Source organism: Anguilla rostrata, chromosome 2 (assembly GCF_018555375.3).
Source record: "Anguilla rostrata isolate EN2019 chromosome 2, ASM1855537v3, whole genome shotgun sequence".
Taxonomy (NCBI): Eukaryota; Metazoa; Chordata; class Actinopteri; order Anguilliformes; family Anguillidae; genus Anguilla; species Anguilla rostrata.
The window spans coordinates 73,863,376-73,880,875 of record NC_057934.1 but is presented as its reverse complement, the minus strand read 5'-3'; the positions used below and the strand labels follow the sequence as shown (position 1 = coordinate 73,880,875).

Below are 17,500 nucleotides of genomic sequence, written 5' to 3'. Positions count from 1 at the left end.
TCTTTCGCTTAACCAGTTTTACTCTGATGACATCACTTACTGTATTGTGGCTGTTTGTCCCTGTTGATGGTCTGTCGCTGTGAGTCTGTGGAGTTATAAAGGTTTACACACTGTAGTGTGGGGTTACTCTTATAAACCTCTTTGCCTTATTTGTGGGTTATGACCAGGATGTTTTCCTTGTCTGCAACCCCATTAGCATATAAAACTGCATTAGCATCCAAACAATATTAGCATCTGAAACAGCAGTAGCGCCTGAAACATCATTAGCATCTGAAACAGCATTAGCATCTGCAACAGCATTAGTGTCTGAAACAGCATTAGCATCTGAAACAGCATTAGTGTCTGAAATGGCTTCTGAAATAGTATTAATATCTGAACCGGCATTTGTATCTGAAACAGCATTATTATTTGAAACAGCATGAGAATCCGAAAACAATTAGCAACTCAAACAGCATTAGCAACTGAAACAGCATTAGCATGTGAACCAAACACCCATGTCAACACCAATGCCAGTCAGTGTTTCTGATTGTGTTCACATTGCATTGTTGTGTTTTTCAGTGTGTTCACAGTGCATTGTTGTTTTCCAGTGTGTTCACAGTGCGTTGCTGTGTTTTTCAGTGTGTTCACAGAGCGTTGCTGTGTTTTTCAGTGTGTTCACAGTGCGTTGCTGTGTTTTTCAGTGGGTTCACAGTGCGTTTCTGTGTTTTTCAGTGTGTTCACAGTGCGTTGTTGTGTTTTTCAGTGTGTTCACAGTGCGTTGCTGTGTTTCTGAGTGTGTTCACAGCGTGTTGCTGTGTTTTTCAATGTGTTCACAGTGCGTTGCTGTGTTTCTGAGTGTGTTCACGGTGCGATGCTGTGTTTCTGAGTGTGTTGCTGTGTTTCTGAGTGTGTTCACAGTGCGTTGCTGTGTTTCTGAGTGTGTTCACAGTGCTTTGCTATGTTTCTGAGTGTGTTCACAGTGCATTGTTTTTCAGTGTGTTCACAGTGCGTTGCTGTGTTCCTGAGTGTGTTCACAGTGTGTTGCTGTGTTTCTGAGTGTGTTCACAGTGCGTTGTTTTTCAGTGTGTTCACAGTGTGTTGCTGTGTTTCTGAGTGTGTTCACAGTGTGTTGCTGTGTTTCTGAGTGTGTTCACAGTGCGTCCTGGAATCCTTTTCCTCTCTTTGTTCCGCAGTTCTGATGGCAAACTGATCTCTACTGTGTGAGGACAGACACACAGACAGGCAGCACCCCTGCCCCAGATCGCCACACAATCACTCATCTTTCTGCAACCCCTCCCTCACACCCCCCCGCCCCATCCCCATCTGTTTCCGGGTGCTCCCGGTTGACCAGTGGAATGCCGTTCCTGGGAATCGCAGCCCGTGGTAACCTGGGAGCCCATGTCCTGGAGGGATGATCCTGTCGCCTGCCTATTTCATGTACCTGGACTTTTAGAAACCCTTTCCTCCTGTACACCAAACAGGACGGAAAGCCTACTGGTGCTGTGACTGAACGGACATACTGTAATACTGAATATGGCCACTGGGATTCACCGATGAGCTGGATGTGTTTGTATGAGGGTGTGTGGAGTCATGCCACTGCATCCCCTGTTGACTGTTTCACAAGAACAGTGTGGAACCTGTTTTCAATTGTCAATAATAATCGTAATAATTCCTGAAGGGAGATTACCATTTCTAAAACATTTAATCATTGCCTACTGCATTCTGTACACAAAAACTGTTATGGTTGAATTATTTATCCAAGTTTTATGAAATTATTAAAACTAAATTGTTTTCTGTTTTGTGTGCAGCCATGAAATGTTCATAAAAAATGTAATAACACAAGACTGCTAAATGATGTGAGGCATGCAGAGAGAGTCCTTACCTCAACTCAGTGAGAGAAAGCACCAGAAACCCTGTCAGTCATTTTATTTCTGTTTTAACCCTGTCATTTTACAGATGTGTCTGATATTGGTACCTTTTCTGGCAGGCACATTTAAGGACCCCAATATGTAACACTGGGACTTTAACTCCCTCCTACAGGCACAGTCACAGTCAGTCACAAGGACCTGGACTCCCTGCTACAGTTACAGTCACAGAAGGCAGGCACCTAAACTCCCTGCTACAGTCACAGTCACAGGAGACAGGGACCTAAACTCACTGTTACAGTCACAGTCACAGGAGACAGGCACCTAAACTCACTGTTACAGTCACAGTCACAGTCACAAGAAACAGGGACCTAAACTCCCTGCTACAGTCACAGTAACAGGAGACAGGGACCTAAACTCCCTGCTACAGTCACAGGAGACAGGCACCTAAACTCCCTGTTACAGTCACAGTCACAGTCACAGAAGGCAGGGACCTAAACTCACTGCTACAGTCACAGTCACAGGAGACAGGGACCTAAACTCACTGCTACAGTCACAGTCATAGGAAACAGGGATCTAAACTCCCTGCTACAGTCACAGGAAACAGGGACCTGAACTCCCTGCTACAGTCACAGTCACAGGAAACAGGGACCTGAACTCCCTGCTACAGTCACAGTCAAAGGAAACAGGCACCTAAACTCACTGTTACAGTCACAGTCACAGGAAACAGGGACCTAAACTCCCTGCTACTCACAGTCACAGGAAACAGGCACCTAAACTCCCTGCTACTCACAGTCACAGGAAACAGGGATTTAAATTCCCTGCTACAGTCACAGTCAGAGTCACAGGAAACAGGGATCTAATCTCCCTACTACAGTCAGAGTCACAGGAAACAGGAGACAGGCACTAAACTTACTGCTACAGTCACAGTCACAGGAGACAGGCACCTAAACTCCCTGCTACTCACAGTCACAGGAAACAGGCACCTAAACTCCCTGCTACTCACAGTCACAGTCACAGTCACAGGAAACAGGGATTTAAATTCCCTGCTACAGTCACAGTCAGAGTCACAGGAAACAGGGATCTAATCTCCCTACTACAGTCAGAGCCACAGGAAACAGGAGACAGGCACTAAACTTACTGCTACAGTCACAGTCACAGGAGACAGGCACCTAAACTCACTGCTACAGTCACAGTCACAGGAAACAGGGATCTAAACTCCCTGCTACAGTCACAGGAAACAGGGACCTAAACTCCCTGCTACAGTCAAAGGAAACAGGCACCTAAACTCCCTGCTACTCACAGTCACAGGAAACAGGGACCTAAACTCCCTGCTACTCACAGTCACAAGGACTATCACAGTCACATCCTCTGAGGTGTCCCCAAAGAACCCAAGAAGCCAGGGCCTCTGCTTAACACATGATCAAACAGTGCGTTGAGTACATGTGCTCTAAACATGTTCAGTCCATGTGTTGTACGTACCTGGACAGGCTATTCCATCTATTCGGACTGGAGCCCATAGGATCAGTGTTACTGAAGGGTGCTGCATCATCTCATTCATTCAAAGCCAGTCACCTCTTGGCAGGTCAGTTCACTGGTCTGTGATTGGGCAGCTCTGGTTGCTCAGGAGATTGTGACTTCCAAATGGCCAAATAAGGAAAACATCTGGAGAAAGATGTTTCACTTCCTTTAGAAGTTGCATCAGTCAAAGAGCAATAAGAACAGGAGAGAAGCCATGGCTATCATTACCTGTACACCAGCCCCCATATTTCTGCTCCAGAGTCCAACCTGCACTCCCATGTGTGTGCTCCAGAGTCCAACCTGCACTCCCATGTGTGTGCTCCAGAAACCAACCTGCACTCCCATGTTTGTGCTCCAGATACCAACCTGCACTTCCATGTTTGTGCTCCAGATACCAACCTGCACTCCCATGTGTGTGCTCCAGAGACCAACCTGCACTCCCATGTGTGTGCTCCAGAAATCAACCTGCACTCCCATGTTTGTGCTCCAGAAACCAACCTGCACTCCCATGTGTGTGCTCCAGATACCAACCTGCACTCCCATGTGTGTGCTCCAGAGACCAAACTGCACCCCCATGTGTGCCCCAGAGTCCAACTTCACTTCATTTTTCAAACTTAGCTGCTACACCATCTGAAAAAGAAAACATTTTTTTTTTGTGTGTTTTTTTGTTTGTTTGTTTGTTTTTTGTCTTCTGGCACTGTTTGTAAAGGAAATATTTCAATAAATGAATGTTGAAGAAAATACTTAAATAAAACAGAGACATTTGAATTTGGAGATAAGAACTGTTTTTGTGGTTCGGTCCTCAGCTATTCCCCTCTCCATTCCCACAATGCAATGCTCTCAGTGGACCCTCATCTATCTTTCCACTGCAACAAAATGGTGGTACTGTGCTGAAGTCAAATGAGTTGTTTCTGATTGGTCAGACTGTAGTGAACAAACCGGCCACTTATTTCTCAAATGTGTGCAGGTCACAACTTTAAACAGCATGTTAAGTCCAGCTTAGTGCTTACATACAACTTTAAACAGCATGTTAAGTCCAGCTTAGTACTTACGTACAACTTTAAACTGCATGTTAAGTCCAGCTTAGTACTTACATACAACCATAAACAGCATGTTAAGTCCAGCTTAGTACTTACGTACAACTTTAAACTGCATGTTAAGTCCAGCTTAGTACTTACATACAACCATAAACAGCATGTTAAGTCCAGCTTAGTACTTACATACAACCATAAACAGCATGTTAAGTCCAGTTTAACACCGCAATATATTCCTAATACAACTCCTCTAAACTAGGTCAAACCCAATGTTTATGTTTTATACAAGTGTAGCCTGATGTTTAAATATAACCTGAGTTTAAAACCACGAACATTGTTTGTTTAAGGGGTTTAGATTATTATACCATGAATTAGTCGCAGAGATTTACATAGTTAAATGCATTTGATTATACGTCCCAAACATTCACATTGTTTATTGCATTTGGATTTCAGTACTAGAACAGATGCACTCAATTTAATCAATTTCATTTTCACTAGAAAGATACGATATTTTCTTAATGGCAAAACCTGTGAACCATAAGCAAGTTTGGTTTTGTTACATTACAGGCATTTAAGAGCAGACTGTCTTATCCATTTATACAGCTGAATATATACTGGAGCAATGCAGATTAAGTACCTTGCTCAAGGGTACAATGGCAGTATCCAGCCGGGAAATCGAACCTGCGACCTTTAGGTTACAAGACCAACTCCTTAGCCATTATACGACACTGCTGTTCTGTTGGGTTGTTTGGTCAGTGAGCAGGTATGAAACAAACACCCAAACACTGAAAAAGTGTGTTTACATTTTTCCAAATGCAGTAGTGATCAACACTTTTTATCACATTTCTTTGCATTTGTAGGTTGATTCATCCAATGTCACTATATTATTTCTCTATATTGATGTCAGATGTTACATAATAGCAGTAACAAAACCCTAAATGTCTTTCATTTTATTTTACTTTTATTTAACCAGGTAAAATTTGGGAGAATTATGTGCATGACTTTCAGATTCAGTGCTTGAAAAGAGCACATTCCATAAAGCATGTAATTCCAACCTCTGATTACAACCTTAGAGGTTCTAAAATATTACATACAACACTGCCTAAGGTTTAAACAAATAGTGTGTAGCTTGAAAACACTTCTATACATTTTAACAAACACTCAGTATGCTTTTGTTGAAATATCGAACACCAGATACAGTACACTGCTGCTGGTATGCTATGACATGCTGCTGCCATGTGGAGGTTTAATGTGATAACAGAGGGGAACTCCACCAATCATACAGTACATTATTAACAAGCAATTGAATAACGCAAATAGTGATTGGTGGATACAAATTCCAGCAAATACCCACAGAGAGCCCAAAAGTATAGCTGGAAAGTAGCTACCAATTGCCACCAACTTTGTTCTGTTGACTGTCACAAATAAAATCTGGGATATTATCCATGGTATAAGACCCTAGCAATGCCCGTTGAGACTATTACAAAATCAATAAACTTTTTATGTGTTCTTTTGATACACAAAATGATATATGATATAAATGATGCTTAATTTGTCATAACTTGATCACTGTGATTCTTAGCACTCTGTGGCAAAAAAACTTTGTGTATTATACTGATACACTTATTCATACTGAAAATATTCTCATATCAGGAAACGGTTTGCTACAATCAATCAATCAATCTTTATTCCGGACTGAATGTCCATATAAAATACAAAATACAAGCGATCTGCAAACTGGTTAAACTGAGCTGTGAAACATTTAAGGGCAACACTGACTGTGTCTTACACACCCTGACTGTGTCCCACACACACTGACTGTGTTCTACACACCCTGACTGTGTCCCACACACACTGACTGTGTTCTACACACACTGACTCTATCCCACACACCCTGACTGTGTCCTACACACCCTGACTGTGTCTTACGCACACTGACTGTGTCCTACACACCCTGACTGTGTCTTATGCACCCTGACTGTGTCCTACACACCCTGACTGTATCCCACACACACTGACTGTGTTCTACACACCCTGACTGTGTCCCACACACACTGACTGTGTTCTACACACACTGACTCTGTCCCACACACCCTGACTGTGTTCTACACACCCTGACTGTGTCTTACACACCCTGACTGTGTCTTACACACCCTGACTGTGTCCTACACACCCTGACTGTATCCTACACACCCTTACTGTGTTCTACACACCCTGACTGTGTCCCACACACCCTGACTGTGTCCTACACACCCTGACTGTGTCTTACGCACCCTGACTGTGTCCCACACACACTGACTGTGTTCTACACACCCTGACTGTGTCCCACACACACTGACTGTGTTCTACACACACTGACTCTGTCCCACACACCCTGACTGTGTCCTACACTCCCTGACTCTGTCTTACGCACCCTGACTGTTTCTTACACTCCCTGACTGTGTCTTAGGCACCCTGACTGTTTCTTACAATCCCTGACTGTGTCCTACACACCCTGACTGTGTCTTACACTCCCTAACTGTGTCCTACACACCCTGACTGTGTCGTACGCACCCTGATTGTCTTACACACCCTGACTGTGTCTTACAGACCCTAACAGCTCTTAGGTGTGTTATTCTGATAAACACTGAGCCAAGTTTTTATTTCATATGGTCACTGAGACAGGTGTGTCATGCGTGTGTCATGTGTATGATCACTGAGACAGATGTGTCATGTGTATGATCACTGAGACAGGTGTGTCATGCGTATGATCACTGAGACAGGTGTGTCATGTGTATGATCACTGAGACAGGTGTGTCATGCGTATAATCACTGAGACAGGTGTGTCATGCGTATGGTCACTGAGACAGGTGTGTCATGTGTATGATTACTGAATTTTAAATGTCAGGGCTGTCTTTGTTTTGCAGTGTGGGTCCAGACTTTGCCCGCTTCTGAGCTTCCAGGACCTGCCGTAAGTGACAAACACCCTCGCCGCCATTCAGTCAGCCAATCAGACAGTCTCTGCAATGCTCCTGCTATTACCCTTTTTTCTCCCTGCTCTCAGCACAGTCATTCAACATCGTCACACAGTACAGTCATACAGCATGTTTATACAGCACAGTCATATAGACAGGCTTACAGCACAGTTATGCAGGCCAAGCATACAGCATGATTATACAGCACATGCAACCCAGTCTCACAGCACAGTCATTCAACGTCATCATACAGCACAGTCATACAAAATGTTTATACAGCACAGTCATATAACACAGTCTCACAGCACGGTCATACAGCACAGTCATACAAAATTTTTATACAGCACAGTCATACAACACAGTCTCACAGCACAGTAATACAGCACAGTCTCACAGCATGTTAATACAGCGTGGTCATGCAGAACAGTCATACAGCAGTTATACACAGTCACATAGTATGTTTATATAGTCCAGTCATACAACACAGTTATACAGCACAGTCACACAGTATGTTTATACAGTGCAGTCATACAGCACAGTTATACAGCACAGTCACACAGTATGTTTATACAGTGCAGTCTCACAGCACAGTTATACAGCACAGTCACACAGTATGTTTATACAGTGCAGTCATACAGCACAGTTATACAGCACAGTCACACAGTATGTTTATACAGTGCAGTCATACAGCACAGTTATACAGCACAGTCACACAGTATGTTTATACAGTGCAGTCATACAGCACAGTTATACAGCACAGTCACACAGTATGTTTATACAGTGCAGTCTCACAGCACAGTTATACAGCACAGTCACACAGTATGTTTATACAGTGCAGTCTCACAGCACAGTTATACAGCACAGTCACACAGTATGTTCATGCAGTGCAGTCTCACAGCACAGTTATACAGCTCGGTCTCACAGCACAGTTATACAGCACGGTCACACAGTATGTTTATACAGTGCAGTCTCACAGCACAGTTATACAGCACAGTCACACAGTATGTTCATGCAGTGCAGTCTCATAGCACAGTTATACAGCACGGTCACGCAGTATGTTTATGCAGTGCAGTCATACAACACAGTTATACAGCATAGTCGTACAGAACAGCCATACGGCGCAGATATATAGCATGTTTATACAGCACAGTCATACAGTACAGTCATACAGCATGTTTATACAGTACAGTCATATAGACAGGCTTACAGCACAGTTATGCAGGCAAAGCAAAGAGCATGATTATACAGCACATTTACAAAGCACAGTCATACAGGTCGAAAAAGACAGCCACTTCAGCATTATACAAATATATACACAGCACAGTCATTGAGACATGCAGCACAGTCATACAGCACAGTAAGACAGTTTAATAGTGGCGCATGGCACACTGTGATTCAGACACTCTCATGAGCTGTGGCAGGGCACAGTGGTACAGGGCAGAGTGGGGTGGGACAGTGGGGTTGGACAGGGCAGATAGGGGTGGGAAAGTGGAGTGGGACAGGGAAGATAGGGGTGGGACAGTGGTGTGGAACAGGGCAGAGTGGGGTGAGGCAGGATAGATAGGGGTGGGACAGGGCAGATAGGTGTGGGACAGTGGGGTGGGACAGGGCAGATGGGGGTGGGACAGGGCAGATAGGGGTGGGACAGTGGGGTGGGACAGGGCAGATGGTGGGACAGTGGGTTGGACAGGGCAGAGTGGTGGAGGCAGATAGGTGGGACAGTGGGGTGGCGGCAGAGTGGGGTGGGACAGGGCAGATAGGGGTGCGACAGTGGGGTGGGACAGGGCAGATAGGTGTGGGACAGGGGGTGGGCAGGGCAGATAGGGGTGGGACAGGGCAGATGGGGGTGGGACAGGGCAGATAGGGGTGGGACAGTGGGGTTGGACAGGGCAGAGTGGGGTGGGACAGGGCAGATAGGGGTGCGACAGTGGGGTGGGACAGGGCAGATAGGGATGCAACAGTGGGCTGGGACAGGGCAGAGTGGGGTGGGGCAGGGAGGAGAAGAGTTGGGTATTAATCTTTGCTGTTCTTTCTTTCTGTGGCACCCTTCCCCCAAAGCAAGGGCAGTGCAGCGAACCATTCTGCCCCCTCCTGCATCAGAGCCTCACCCTGCTCCTCCAGCTCATGGGGTATACCCACCCTGTGGACCAGCCATGCCCAGACATCTCTCCTATACACTTACCTGTTCCTCTCCCTGCACCTCCATCTCTCTGCCCTCCTCCTCCCTGAGTCTCTTTTGCCCCAAGCCTCCTCCCTGTACCTCCTTTCCCATGCTCCCCCTTTTCCCTACAACTCCTTGTGCCTCATTTCCCTCCCCCTTCTTCCTGTGCCTCCTTCTCTCTGAACTGCACCTCTGCCCCCCTCCTTTTCCCTGTCCCTCCTTATTTCTGAACTGCACCTCTATGCACCTCCTTTTCCCTGTCCCTCCTTCTCTCTGAACTGCACCTCTGTGCACCTCCTTTTCCCTGTGCCTCCTTCTCTCTGAACTGCACCTCTGTGCCCCTCCTTTTCCCTGCGCCTCCTTCTCTCTGAACTGCACCTCTGTGCACCTCCTTTTCCCTGTCCCTCCTTCTCTCTGAACTGCACCTCTGTGCCCCTCCTTTTCCCTGCGCCTCCTTCTCCCTGCTTCCCTTTGTTCTGTGTGGTCACTGATAGGATCAGCACATGCTGATATGTGAATATAACGTTTGCAGTAAATGCTGTACTTTAATGTAGCTAAACATTCAGCCCTAGTTTATAGTGAATGAGACCATAGCCTTGCTGAGAGCAGACTAGCAGCAGTTTCTACCAGTGGGTGGGACTGCCTGACATTAAGGCAATACTTTAAAAAAAACATTAATGATGTAATTTCCTGTGGCAGTAACTCCATCTCAGTGCAACTATGATGTGCTCAGTTATGGGATTGGCATATACTGCCCCTTTACCCCAAGCTGCAGATCTAATGCCCCTTTACCCCAAGCTGCAGAGCTACTGCCCCTTTACCCCAAGCTGCAGAGCTAATGCCCCTTTACCCCAAGCTGCAGAGCTAATGCCCCTTTACCCCAAGCTGCAGAGCTAATGCCCCTTTACCCCAAGCTGCAGAGCTACTGCCCCTTTACCCCAAGCTGCAGAGCTAATGCCCCTTTACCCCAAGCTGCAGAGCTACTGCCCCTTTACCCCAAGCTGCAGAGCTACTGCCCCTTTACCCCAAGCTGCAGAGCTAATGCCCCTTTACCCCAAGCTGCAGAGCTAATGCCCCTTTACCCCAAGCTGCAGAGCTAATGCCCCTTTACCCCAAGCTGCAGAGCTAATGCCCCTTTACCCCAAGCTGCAGAGCTAATGCCCCTTTACCCCAAGCTGCAGAGCTACTGCCCCTTTACCCCAAGCTGCAGAGCTAATGCCCCTTTACCCCAAGCTGCAGAGCTACTGCCCCTTTACCCCAAGCTGCAGAGCTAATGCCCCCTTTACCCCAAGCTGCAGAGCTACTGCCCCTTTACCCCAAGCTGCAGAGCTACTGCCCCTTTACCCCAAGCTGCAGAGCTAATGCCCCTTTACCCCAAGCTGCAGAGCTACTGCCCCTTTACCCCAAGCTGCAGAGCTAATGCCCCTTTACCCCAAGCTGCAGAGCTATGCCCCTTTACCCCAAGCTGCAGAGCTAATGCCCTTTACCCCAAGCTGCAGAGCTAATGCCCCTTTACCCAAGCTGCAGAGCTAATGCCCCTTTACCCCAAGCTGCAGAGCTAATGCCCTTTACCCCAAGCTGCAGAGCTACTGCCCCTTTACCCCAAGCTGCAGAGCTAATGCCCCTTTACCCCAAGCTGCAGAGCTAATGCCCTTTACCCCAAGCTGCAGAGCTACTGCCCCTTTACCCCAAGCTGCAGAGCTAATGCCCCTTTACCCCAAGCTGCAGAGCTAATGCCACCCAGTAATATGCCCTTCCAAGCTGCAGAGCTAATGCCCCTTTACCCCAAGCTGCAGAGCTAATGCCCCTTTACCCCAAGCTGCAGAGCTAATGCCCCTTTACCCCAAGCTGCAGAGCTAATGCCCCTTTACCCCAAGCTGCAGAGCTAATGCCCCTTTACCCCAAGCTGCAGAGCTAATGCCCCTTTACCCCAAGCTGCAGAGTATGCCTTACCCCAAGCTGCAGAGCTAATGCCCCTTTACCCCAAGCTGCAGAGCTAATGCCCCTTTACCCCAAGCTGCAGAGCTAATGCCCCTTTACCCCAAGCTGCAGAGCTAATGCCCCTTTACCCCAAGCTGCAGAGCTAATGCCCCTTTACCCCAAGCTGCAGAGCTATGCCCTTTACCCCAAGCTGCAGAGCTAATGCCCCTTTACCCCAAGCTGCAGAGCTAATGCCCCTTTACCCCAAGCTGCAGAGCTAATGCCCCTTTACCCCAAGCTGCAGAGCTATGCCCCTTTACCCCAAGCTGCAGAGCTAATGCCCCTTTACCCCAAGCTGCAGAGCTATGCCCCTTTACCCCAAGCTGCAGAGCTAATGCCCCTTTACCCCAAGCTGCAGAGCTAATGCCCCTTTACCCCAAGCTGCAGAGCTAATGCCCCTTTACCCCAAGCTGCAGAGCTAATGCCCCTTTACCCCAAGCTGCAGAGCTAATGCCCCTTTACCCCAAGCTGCAGAGCTACTGCCCCTTTACCCTGGGTGCTGGGCTGCCTTTAAACAAGCATGTGCTTAGGAACTGTGCCTTTGTCCACAGTTTGACACATTTGGGGTGTGAGCAGTTGTAGAATAAATGTTTAATAGCAGTAAGACAAGCAAGCAATAAGCATAGATTACAGTCAATGTGCTTTAATGTGCATCTCAAAGTGCCTGCAGAAAGCCTTCACTCCCCATTGACTGCTCTCATTTAGTCCTGCTGCACACACGTAACTCAACACATTTATTATGCAAAAATACATTTTATTCAGAATAACCATGCAATTATCATGTAACTAAATAATAATGAAATTTAACATATGGATCTGAAATCAGCAGAGCTGGACCTCATTAATGCAACCAGTCTCATCTCTTAAGAATGGAAAACACCAAGGGGTGAAAACTTATAAGGGATTTTAAATATAATTCTGAAGTCATCTAAATACATTTATATTCACATTAGTAACTTATATAAGAGTATTAAAAAATCACATTTAAATACATTTGAATTTGACTTCGCAAAAAAAAAAGAGAAATAATCAGTGGGGGTGAAAATGTTCTGAAGGCACCATATGTATAACAAGATTTATTTGCTGTTCCAAATCATGGTACAGTTGGTGTGTTCAGTGTGTCGTCATGTTTTCTGTAAAATGTTAATGGAATGTAAAAAAAATGGGTTTGTAAAATCTGACATTAACTACTTTATCATTTACAAATGTGTAAGATTGCCACTGATAAAATGAGTATAATGCTGTATATACAGTAGGGCAGCTCAAACGTTTTCTTTTAGAACACATACAAGTGTAAATGCTAGAATACAGAAATCTCACAAATAGTCAAGGCTGTTTTTAAACATATACTGTCCGTCTATAAAGCCTCATAAAGCTACATAAGAACTTTATAAGCATAAGCATTCACGATCACAGCAGCCATGGATGCCACCCTCCATATAAAACCTACAGCAGTTTACTGGCAGTGTTGTATAGTGGTTAGAGAGCTCGGTTTCTAACTGTGAGGTTGCAAGTTCAAATCCCAGGTACCTCACCTGAGTTGCTTTGTTAAAGGCCTGGCTTTGTGCCTGGAATTACGCATTGTAAGTTACTCTTGGCAAGAGTATCTGGTCAGTGAACTAGTGTATGAGGGGAAAAGACCAGTCAAGCCAAACCAGGCCTCTCACCTGCTCACAGTCTAGCGATTATTCAGCCCAGTGTTTTTGTTTTGGAAAGATTTTTGAGTTCATTGTGTATAAAGCACTATTTAGATAAAGTTAGTATTAACCGATGTGTTTGGAATATAAGCGCAGATGTGAATGTGGCTGTGATGTGATTTACGGTAGTAAGGGTTTAAGCCCAGGTATGTATGCTCCTGCAGGCCCTTCTCTGAGGCTGGCTGAGCTCATATCAGGAGTCGCCACATCACTTTTCCCTCTTCATTTTCACTGCCTTAAAAGTCAGCTGCAGATTTATTATATTATAATAAAATATAATAAATATTTGCTCTTATTATAAATAAGAGCAAACTGGCCATCTCCCTCTACACAGGCCTGTCTATACAGGCACATCTGCATTAAAGACACAGGAAATGGATGCAGGATGGATGGATGCCACAAACCAGAAGTGATGGATGCCACTCGTGTGACACTTAGGCCTGACGTCAAATCAGGAGTGGCCTAACAGCCAATAAGGGCACAGTATGAATTCTGTGTTCTGTGAGGAACCGGTGGATAGCAGACAGGTACCTGCACTCTTAGCATCACCTGACTGGGCGGAGGAGGCAGGACTGACAGACGTGCGGGGCCTTATTTATAAAATGGCAGTATCATTACCATACCATACAAATATATCTCAAATACTGGCTTACTCAGAAAACCATCACTTAGTTATTAATAAAATCTCACTTTGACATGGATATGATTGTATTTATACATAAAGTTTACAGTAGTTATTTACCTGCTGGTTGTGTAGAGGTACTGCCCATTTAAGGCCTGTGTGTGAATCCCCAAAGTGGGCTGTGTTCGCGCTTTTAATATTTGATTGATAATCAGTTTTAGGTATGGAACGATCATGATTGATCTCAGGTGGACCATTTAAGACATGATAAGATGTCTCATAAAGTGTGCTTCAGTGTAAGCAATCTTACAATAACATTTAAGGCATACTATGCAGGATTTTACCTTGAAAATATTATAAAAATAACCATGCTAAGGCTTATGTATGATGTAATCTCTTTATCCACCTTTGCCAAATTTGTACACCTTTACCTGTATTTGTTATTCTAAAATGTGTTTGGGACGTTTCTGGGCGTGGTGCTGTTTTCTGTGTGGGGAGGGGTGGGTGCGAGCTAGCTAAGAAGAATCATAGAACAAACAATGACAGTCAACAATATGGAATCTCTACACGAATTGAAGGATAACAGATACATGACATTTATAATGAACAAATGCAAGGCCAAAACCCAATAAAACCACTATTACATTCAACATAATGGAATTAATTAAGCTATAATTGAATCAGCCTTACTGTTGCTAATTTCATGGAACTAATGTTACCTCTAGCTGTCCAGCTGGTTACCTTAGGTGGGGTAACTTACTCAACGTGAATTGGTGGGGTTGAAGACAGAAGAGGAGAGTTCTTTGATTGAAAACACAGGTCAAGAAATCCTGCATAGTATGATTTTGAGTTTGAATCCAATATTTTTATTTATTTATAAATGAGGCCCCAGGAGTTTTGACAGTTCTGTGATGTCTGAGTTTATAAAAGTGATCTACAGCTTATGTAGACCCTTCTGAAGATTTCCTAAAACTTTTCTACAGTTTTCCCTGTTTGCTCTGCTCCTCCCTGTGTAATCTGCCTGTAGAAGAAGCACTAAATTGCCTATGTGTAAAAGAACAAATAAAGAGATTAAAATACATTTTCACTGTGTTTTTATTGAGCAATGCATTAGTGTCTTAACTGAGTGACCAGCCGCTGTGTTTTTATTACAAGAGATCAGTCACTGCACTTTACTAAGAAATCTGCAATTGTGTTTTACCGAAATATCAGTTATGTTTTTAGGAAGAGATTGGGCATTGTGTTTTATTTAGGGATCACTTCACTTAAGTGCTTTTCTTCACTAGAACACGTCCAACTGTATGTCTAATGGAACCATTGCAGGGATGAATTTCAGATGGTTCTTCTAGTGGGTAAGGTATGTTTCACCACAAATTAACATTCATAATTCATCTATCAAGCACTTATCCAAGCCTACATACTGTATACATGAATATAAATAAATGGCAAGGTGTTCTGACCTGAATTATCACTATTTGGGAAGCTGCCACATAGTGACATAGCTTTCAGAAAATAACTGGCAGTCATTTTCAAATGTCATGTTGAATCAGTGTTATGACAGCCCAGCCATACTGAGCCTTCTTATGCCGGGTGTTATGTCAGATGTGTCATAACAACGCTATCTCACAGCAAGCCCGAAACCATGTACTCAATATTGGTGGGAATGCATATGTACCAGCGGTGGGGTGGAGTGTTGAAGGAGTATTTTTTTTTTAAAGATAAGATACATTTATAAAGGTTTTAGGCATGTAAGAATGAGACTTCGCTGCTCATCTGGGTAAGAAGGGGACAATGAAAATCCCTCCGTAGAAAACAGAGGTATTGTAGCCAGACCCAGATCTAAGTCACAAACAAAAACACACTGAGCCAGACCGTACATGTGGCAGCAATCAAACATGCACTTCACAGTACACTGCAGTGTCACCACAAATAAATGCTCCAAACAGGTCAAGGAATAAAAATGAAGTGATTTATTGTTGTCAAGGTACAGTGTCTGGATCATCGGCCATGTACCTGGGTTGCTATGACGATGCCTGGTCAGGTGATTGTACTGTGCATTCCATACAGAATCTCTGCTCAGACCTTCTCCTCATTATGGGTGATCTGCTGTACTAATGCCATCAAGCCTCTTTATCACTGATAAAAAAGAAAGCTTTCATTTTTTTTGTGTTATACGTTTTAAAGTATTTTCAAAATAGAGGGCCAGGAGGAGAAGGGAGTGGAGGGGGGCACGGCAGGGAAATCCTTACCATTTAGGAGAATCATCACATGGAGCCGATATATCAAAATTCAACAAGCTCATGGTGTCATTTTCACCTCATTCAAAAAAATATATATTTAGTGTGTGTAACTGGTTCATAGAGCAGGACCCATCATGACCTGAAAAACAGTCACGAACGTGAACTCACAAACTCACTTTAAACTGTGAAAATGAACAGGTGTGGCTGAAATCAGGTTTTCACTGGTTCTGGAGCCATGACCACATGAACTTTATCTACAAAAGGTGAAAGCCAAGCAGGATTTCATAATGAAATGATTTGCTACAGGATTATGCCTAAACCCTTTATTTGAGCAGACATCCCTCCCCTCTTCCAAGATAACTGGCTGTTTGCTGAAGGGGAAATAGAAAACAGGAACTATGTTTCAATGAGCATTAATATACGCCATTTCAGAACGCCAGTTACCAGTCGTGTGCAAAACCTTTTCTGAAGCCAGCAGTTAATACAAATGCAAAAATAACTGCTCTGTATGAGCACTGCAGCTAATGAGCTAATGTAAACATGAAATGATCCGAGTTTGAACTTCAGTGGCCAACTCTGAACCTCAGTCGTATTAAATTCTCTAGTGGGAATGAATTATAAACCCATCACTGATGCAGTATATATAGCTCTATATATATATATATATATATATATATATATCTCACTCGAATAATATGACAGAAAGCTGTTTGGAAATGCAGTTTTGAAGGAGGATTTATAAAAGATACTGAAGCACTCAAAGGCAAATTATAATGGAAACACAGAGGATCAACTTCCACAATTTATCTGTGACGAAACAAAAAATACAACATAAATGCTGCTTATGTGGGAAAGCTTTCAAACAACCCCCCATTCCCACTGTAGAGCTGAAACGAGACTGGCTCATTATAGCCCTTTCCCACTGTAGAGCTGGAACCAGGCTAGCTCATTATGCCCCTTTCCCACTGTAGAGCTGGAACCAGGCTGGCTCATTATTTCCCTTTCCCACTGTAGAGCTGGAACCAGACTGGCTCATTATAGCCCTTTCCCACTGTAGAGCTGGAACCAGACTGGCTCATTATACCCCTTTCCCACTGTAGAGCTGGAACCAGGCTGGCTCATTATAGCCCTGTCCCACTGTAGAGCTGAACCAGGCTGGCTCATTATAGCTCTTTCCCTCTGTACAGCTGAACCAGGCTGGCTCATTATAGCCCTTTCCCACTGTAGAGCTGGAACCAGGATGGCTCGTTATACTCCTTTCCCACTGTAGAGCTGGAACCAGGCTGGCTCATTATACCCCTTTCCCACTGTAGAGCTGGAACCAGGCTGGCTCATTATAGCTCTTTCCCTCTGTAGAGCTGGAACCAGGCTGGCTCATTATAGCTCTTTCCCTCTGTAGAGCTGGAACCAGGCTGGCTCATTATAGCTCTTTCCCACTGTAGAGCTG

At 44.6% G+C, this 17,500-nt stretch overlaps 4 long non-coding RNA genes across 4 annotated transcripts in view; 2 read left to right on the top strand and 2 right to left on the bottom strand.

The window, feature by feature from the left end:
* Positions 1-10,373, top strand: part of LOC135249117 (uncharacterized) — a 12,817-nt gene extending 2,444 nt beyond the window's left edge. Inside the window, exons 3-4 of the long non-coding RNA XR_010328568.1 lie at positions 7,306-7,349; positions 9,412-10,373. This is a non-coding gene — a long non-coding RNA (uncharacterized LOC135249117). The remainder of the gene's footprint in view (positions 1-7,305; positions 7,350-9,411) is intronic.
* LOC135249128 (uncharacterized) overlaps positions 1-17,500 on the top strand; it is a 138,236-nt gene that overhangs the window by 67,330 nt on the left and 53,406 nt on the right. The window lies entirely within an intron of this gene.
* LOC135249119 (uncharacterized) lies at positions 2,224-2,652 on the bottom strand. The gene is made up of 3 exons (XR_010328570.1): positions 2,579-2,652; positions 2,339-2,455; positions 2,224-2,291 (listed from the first exon to the last, which is right to left on the bottom strand). It is a non-coding gene; the product is annotated as an uncharacterized LOC135249119 (long non-coding RNA).
* LOC135249118 (uncharacterized) lies at positions 2,696-3,354 on the bottom strand. The gene is made up of 3 exons (XR_010328569.1): positions 3,167-3,354; positions 2,982-3,092; positions 2,696-2,791 (listed from the first exon to the last, which is right to left on the bottom strand). It is a non-coding gene; the product is annotated as an uncharacterized LOC135249118 (long non-coding RNA).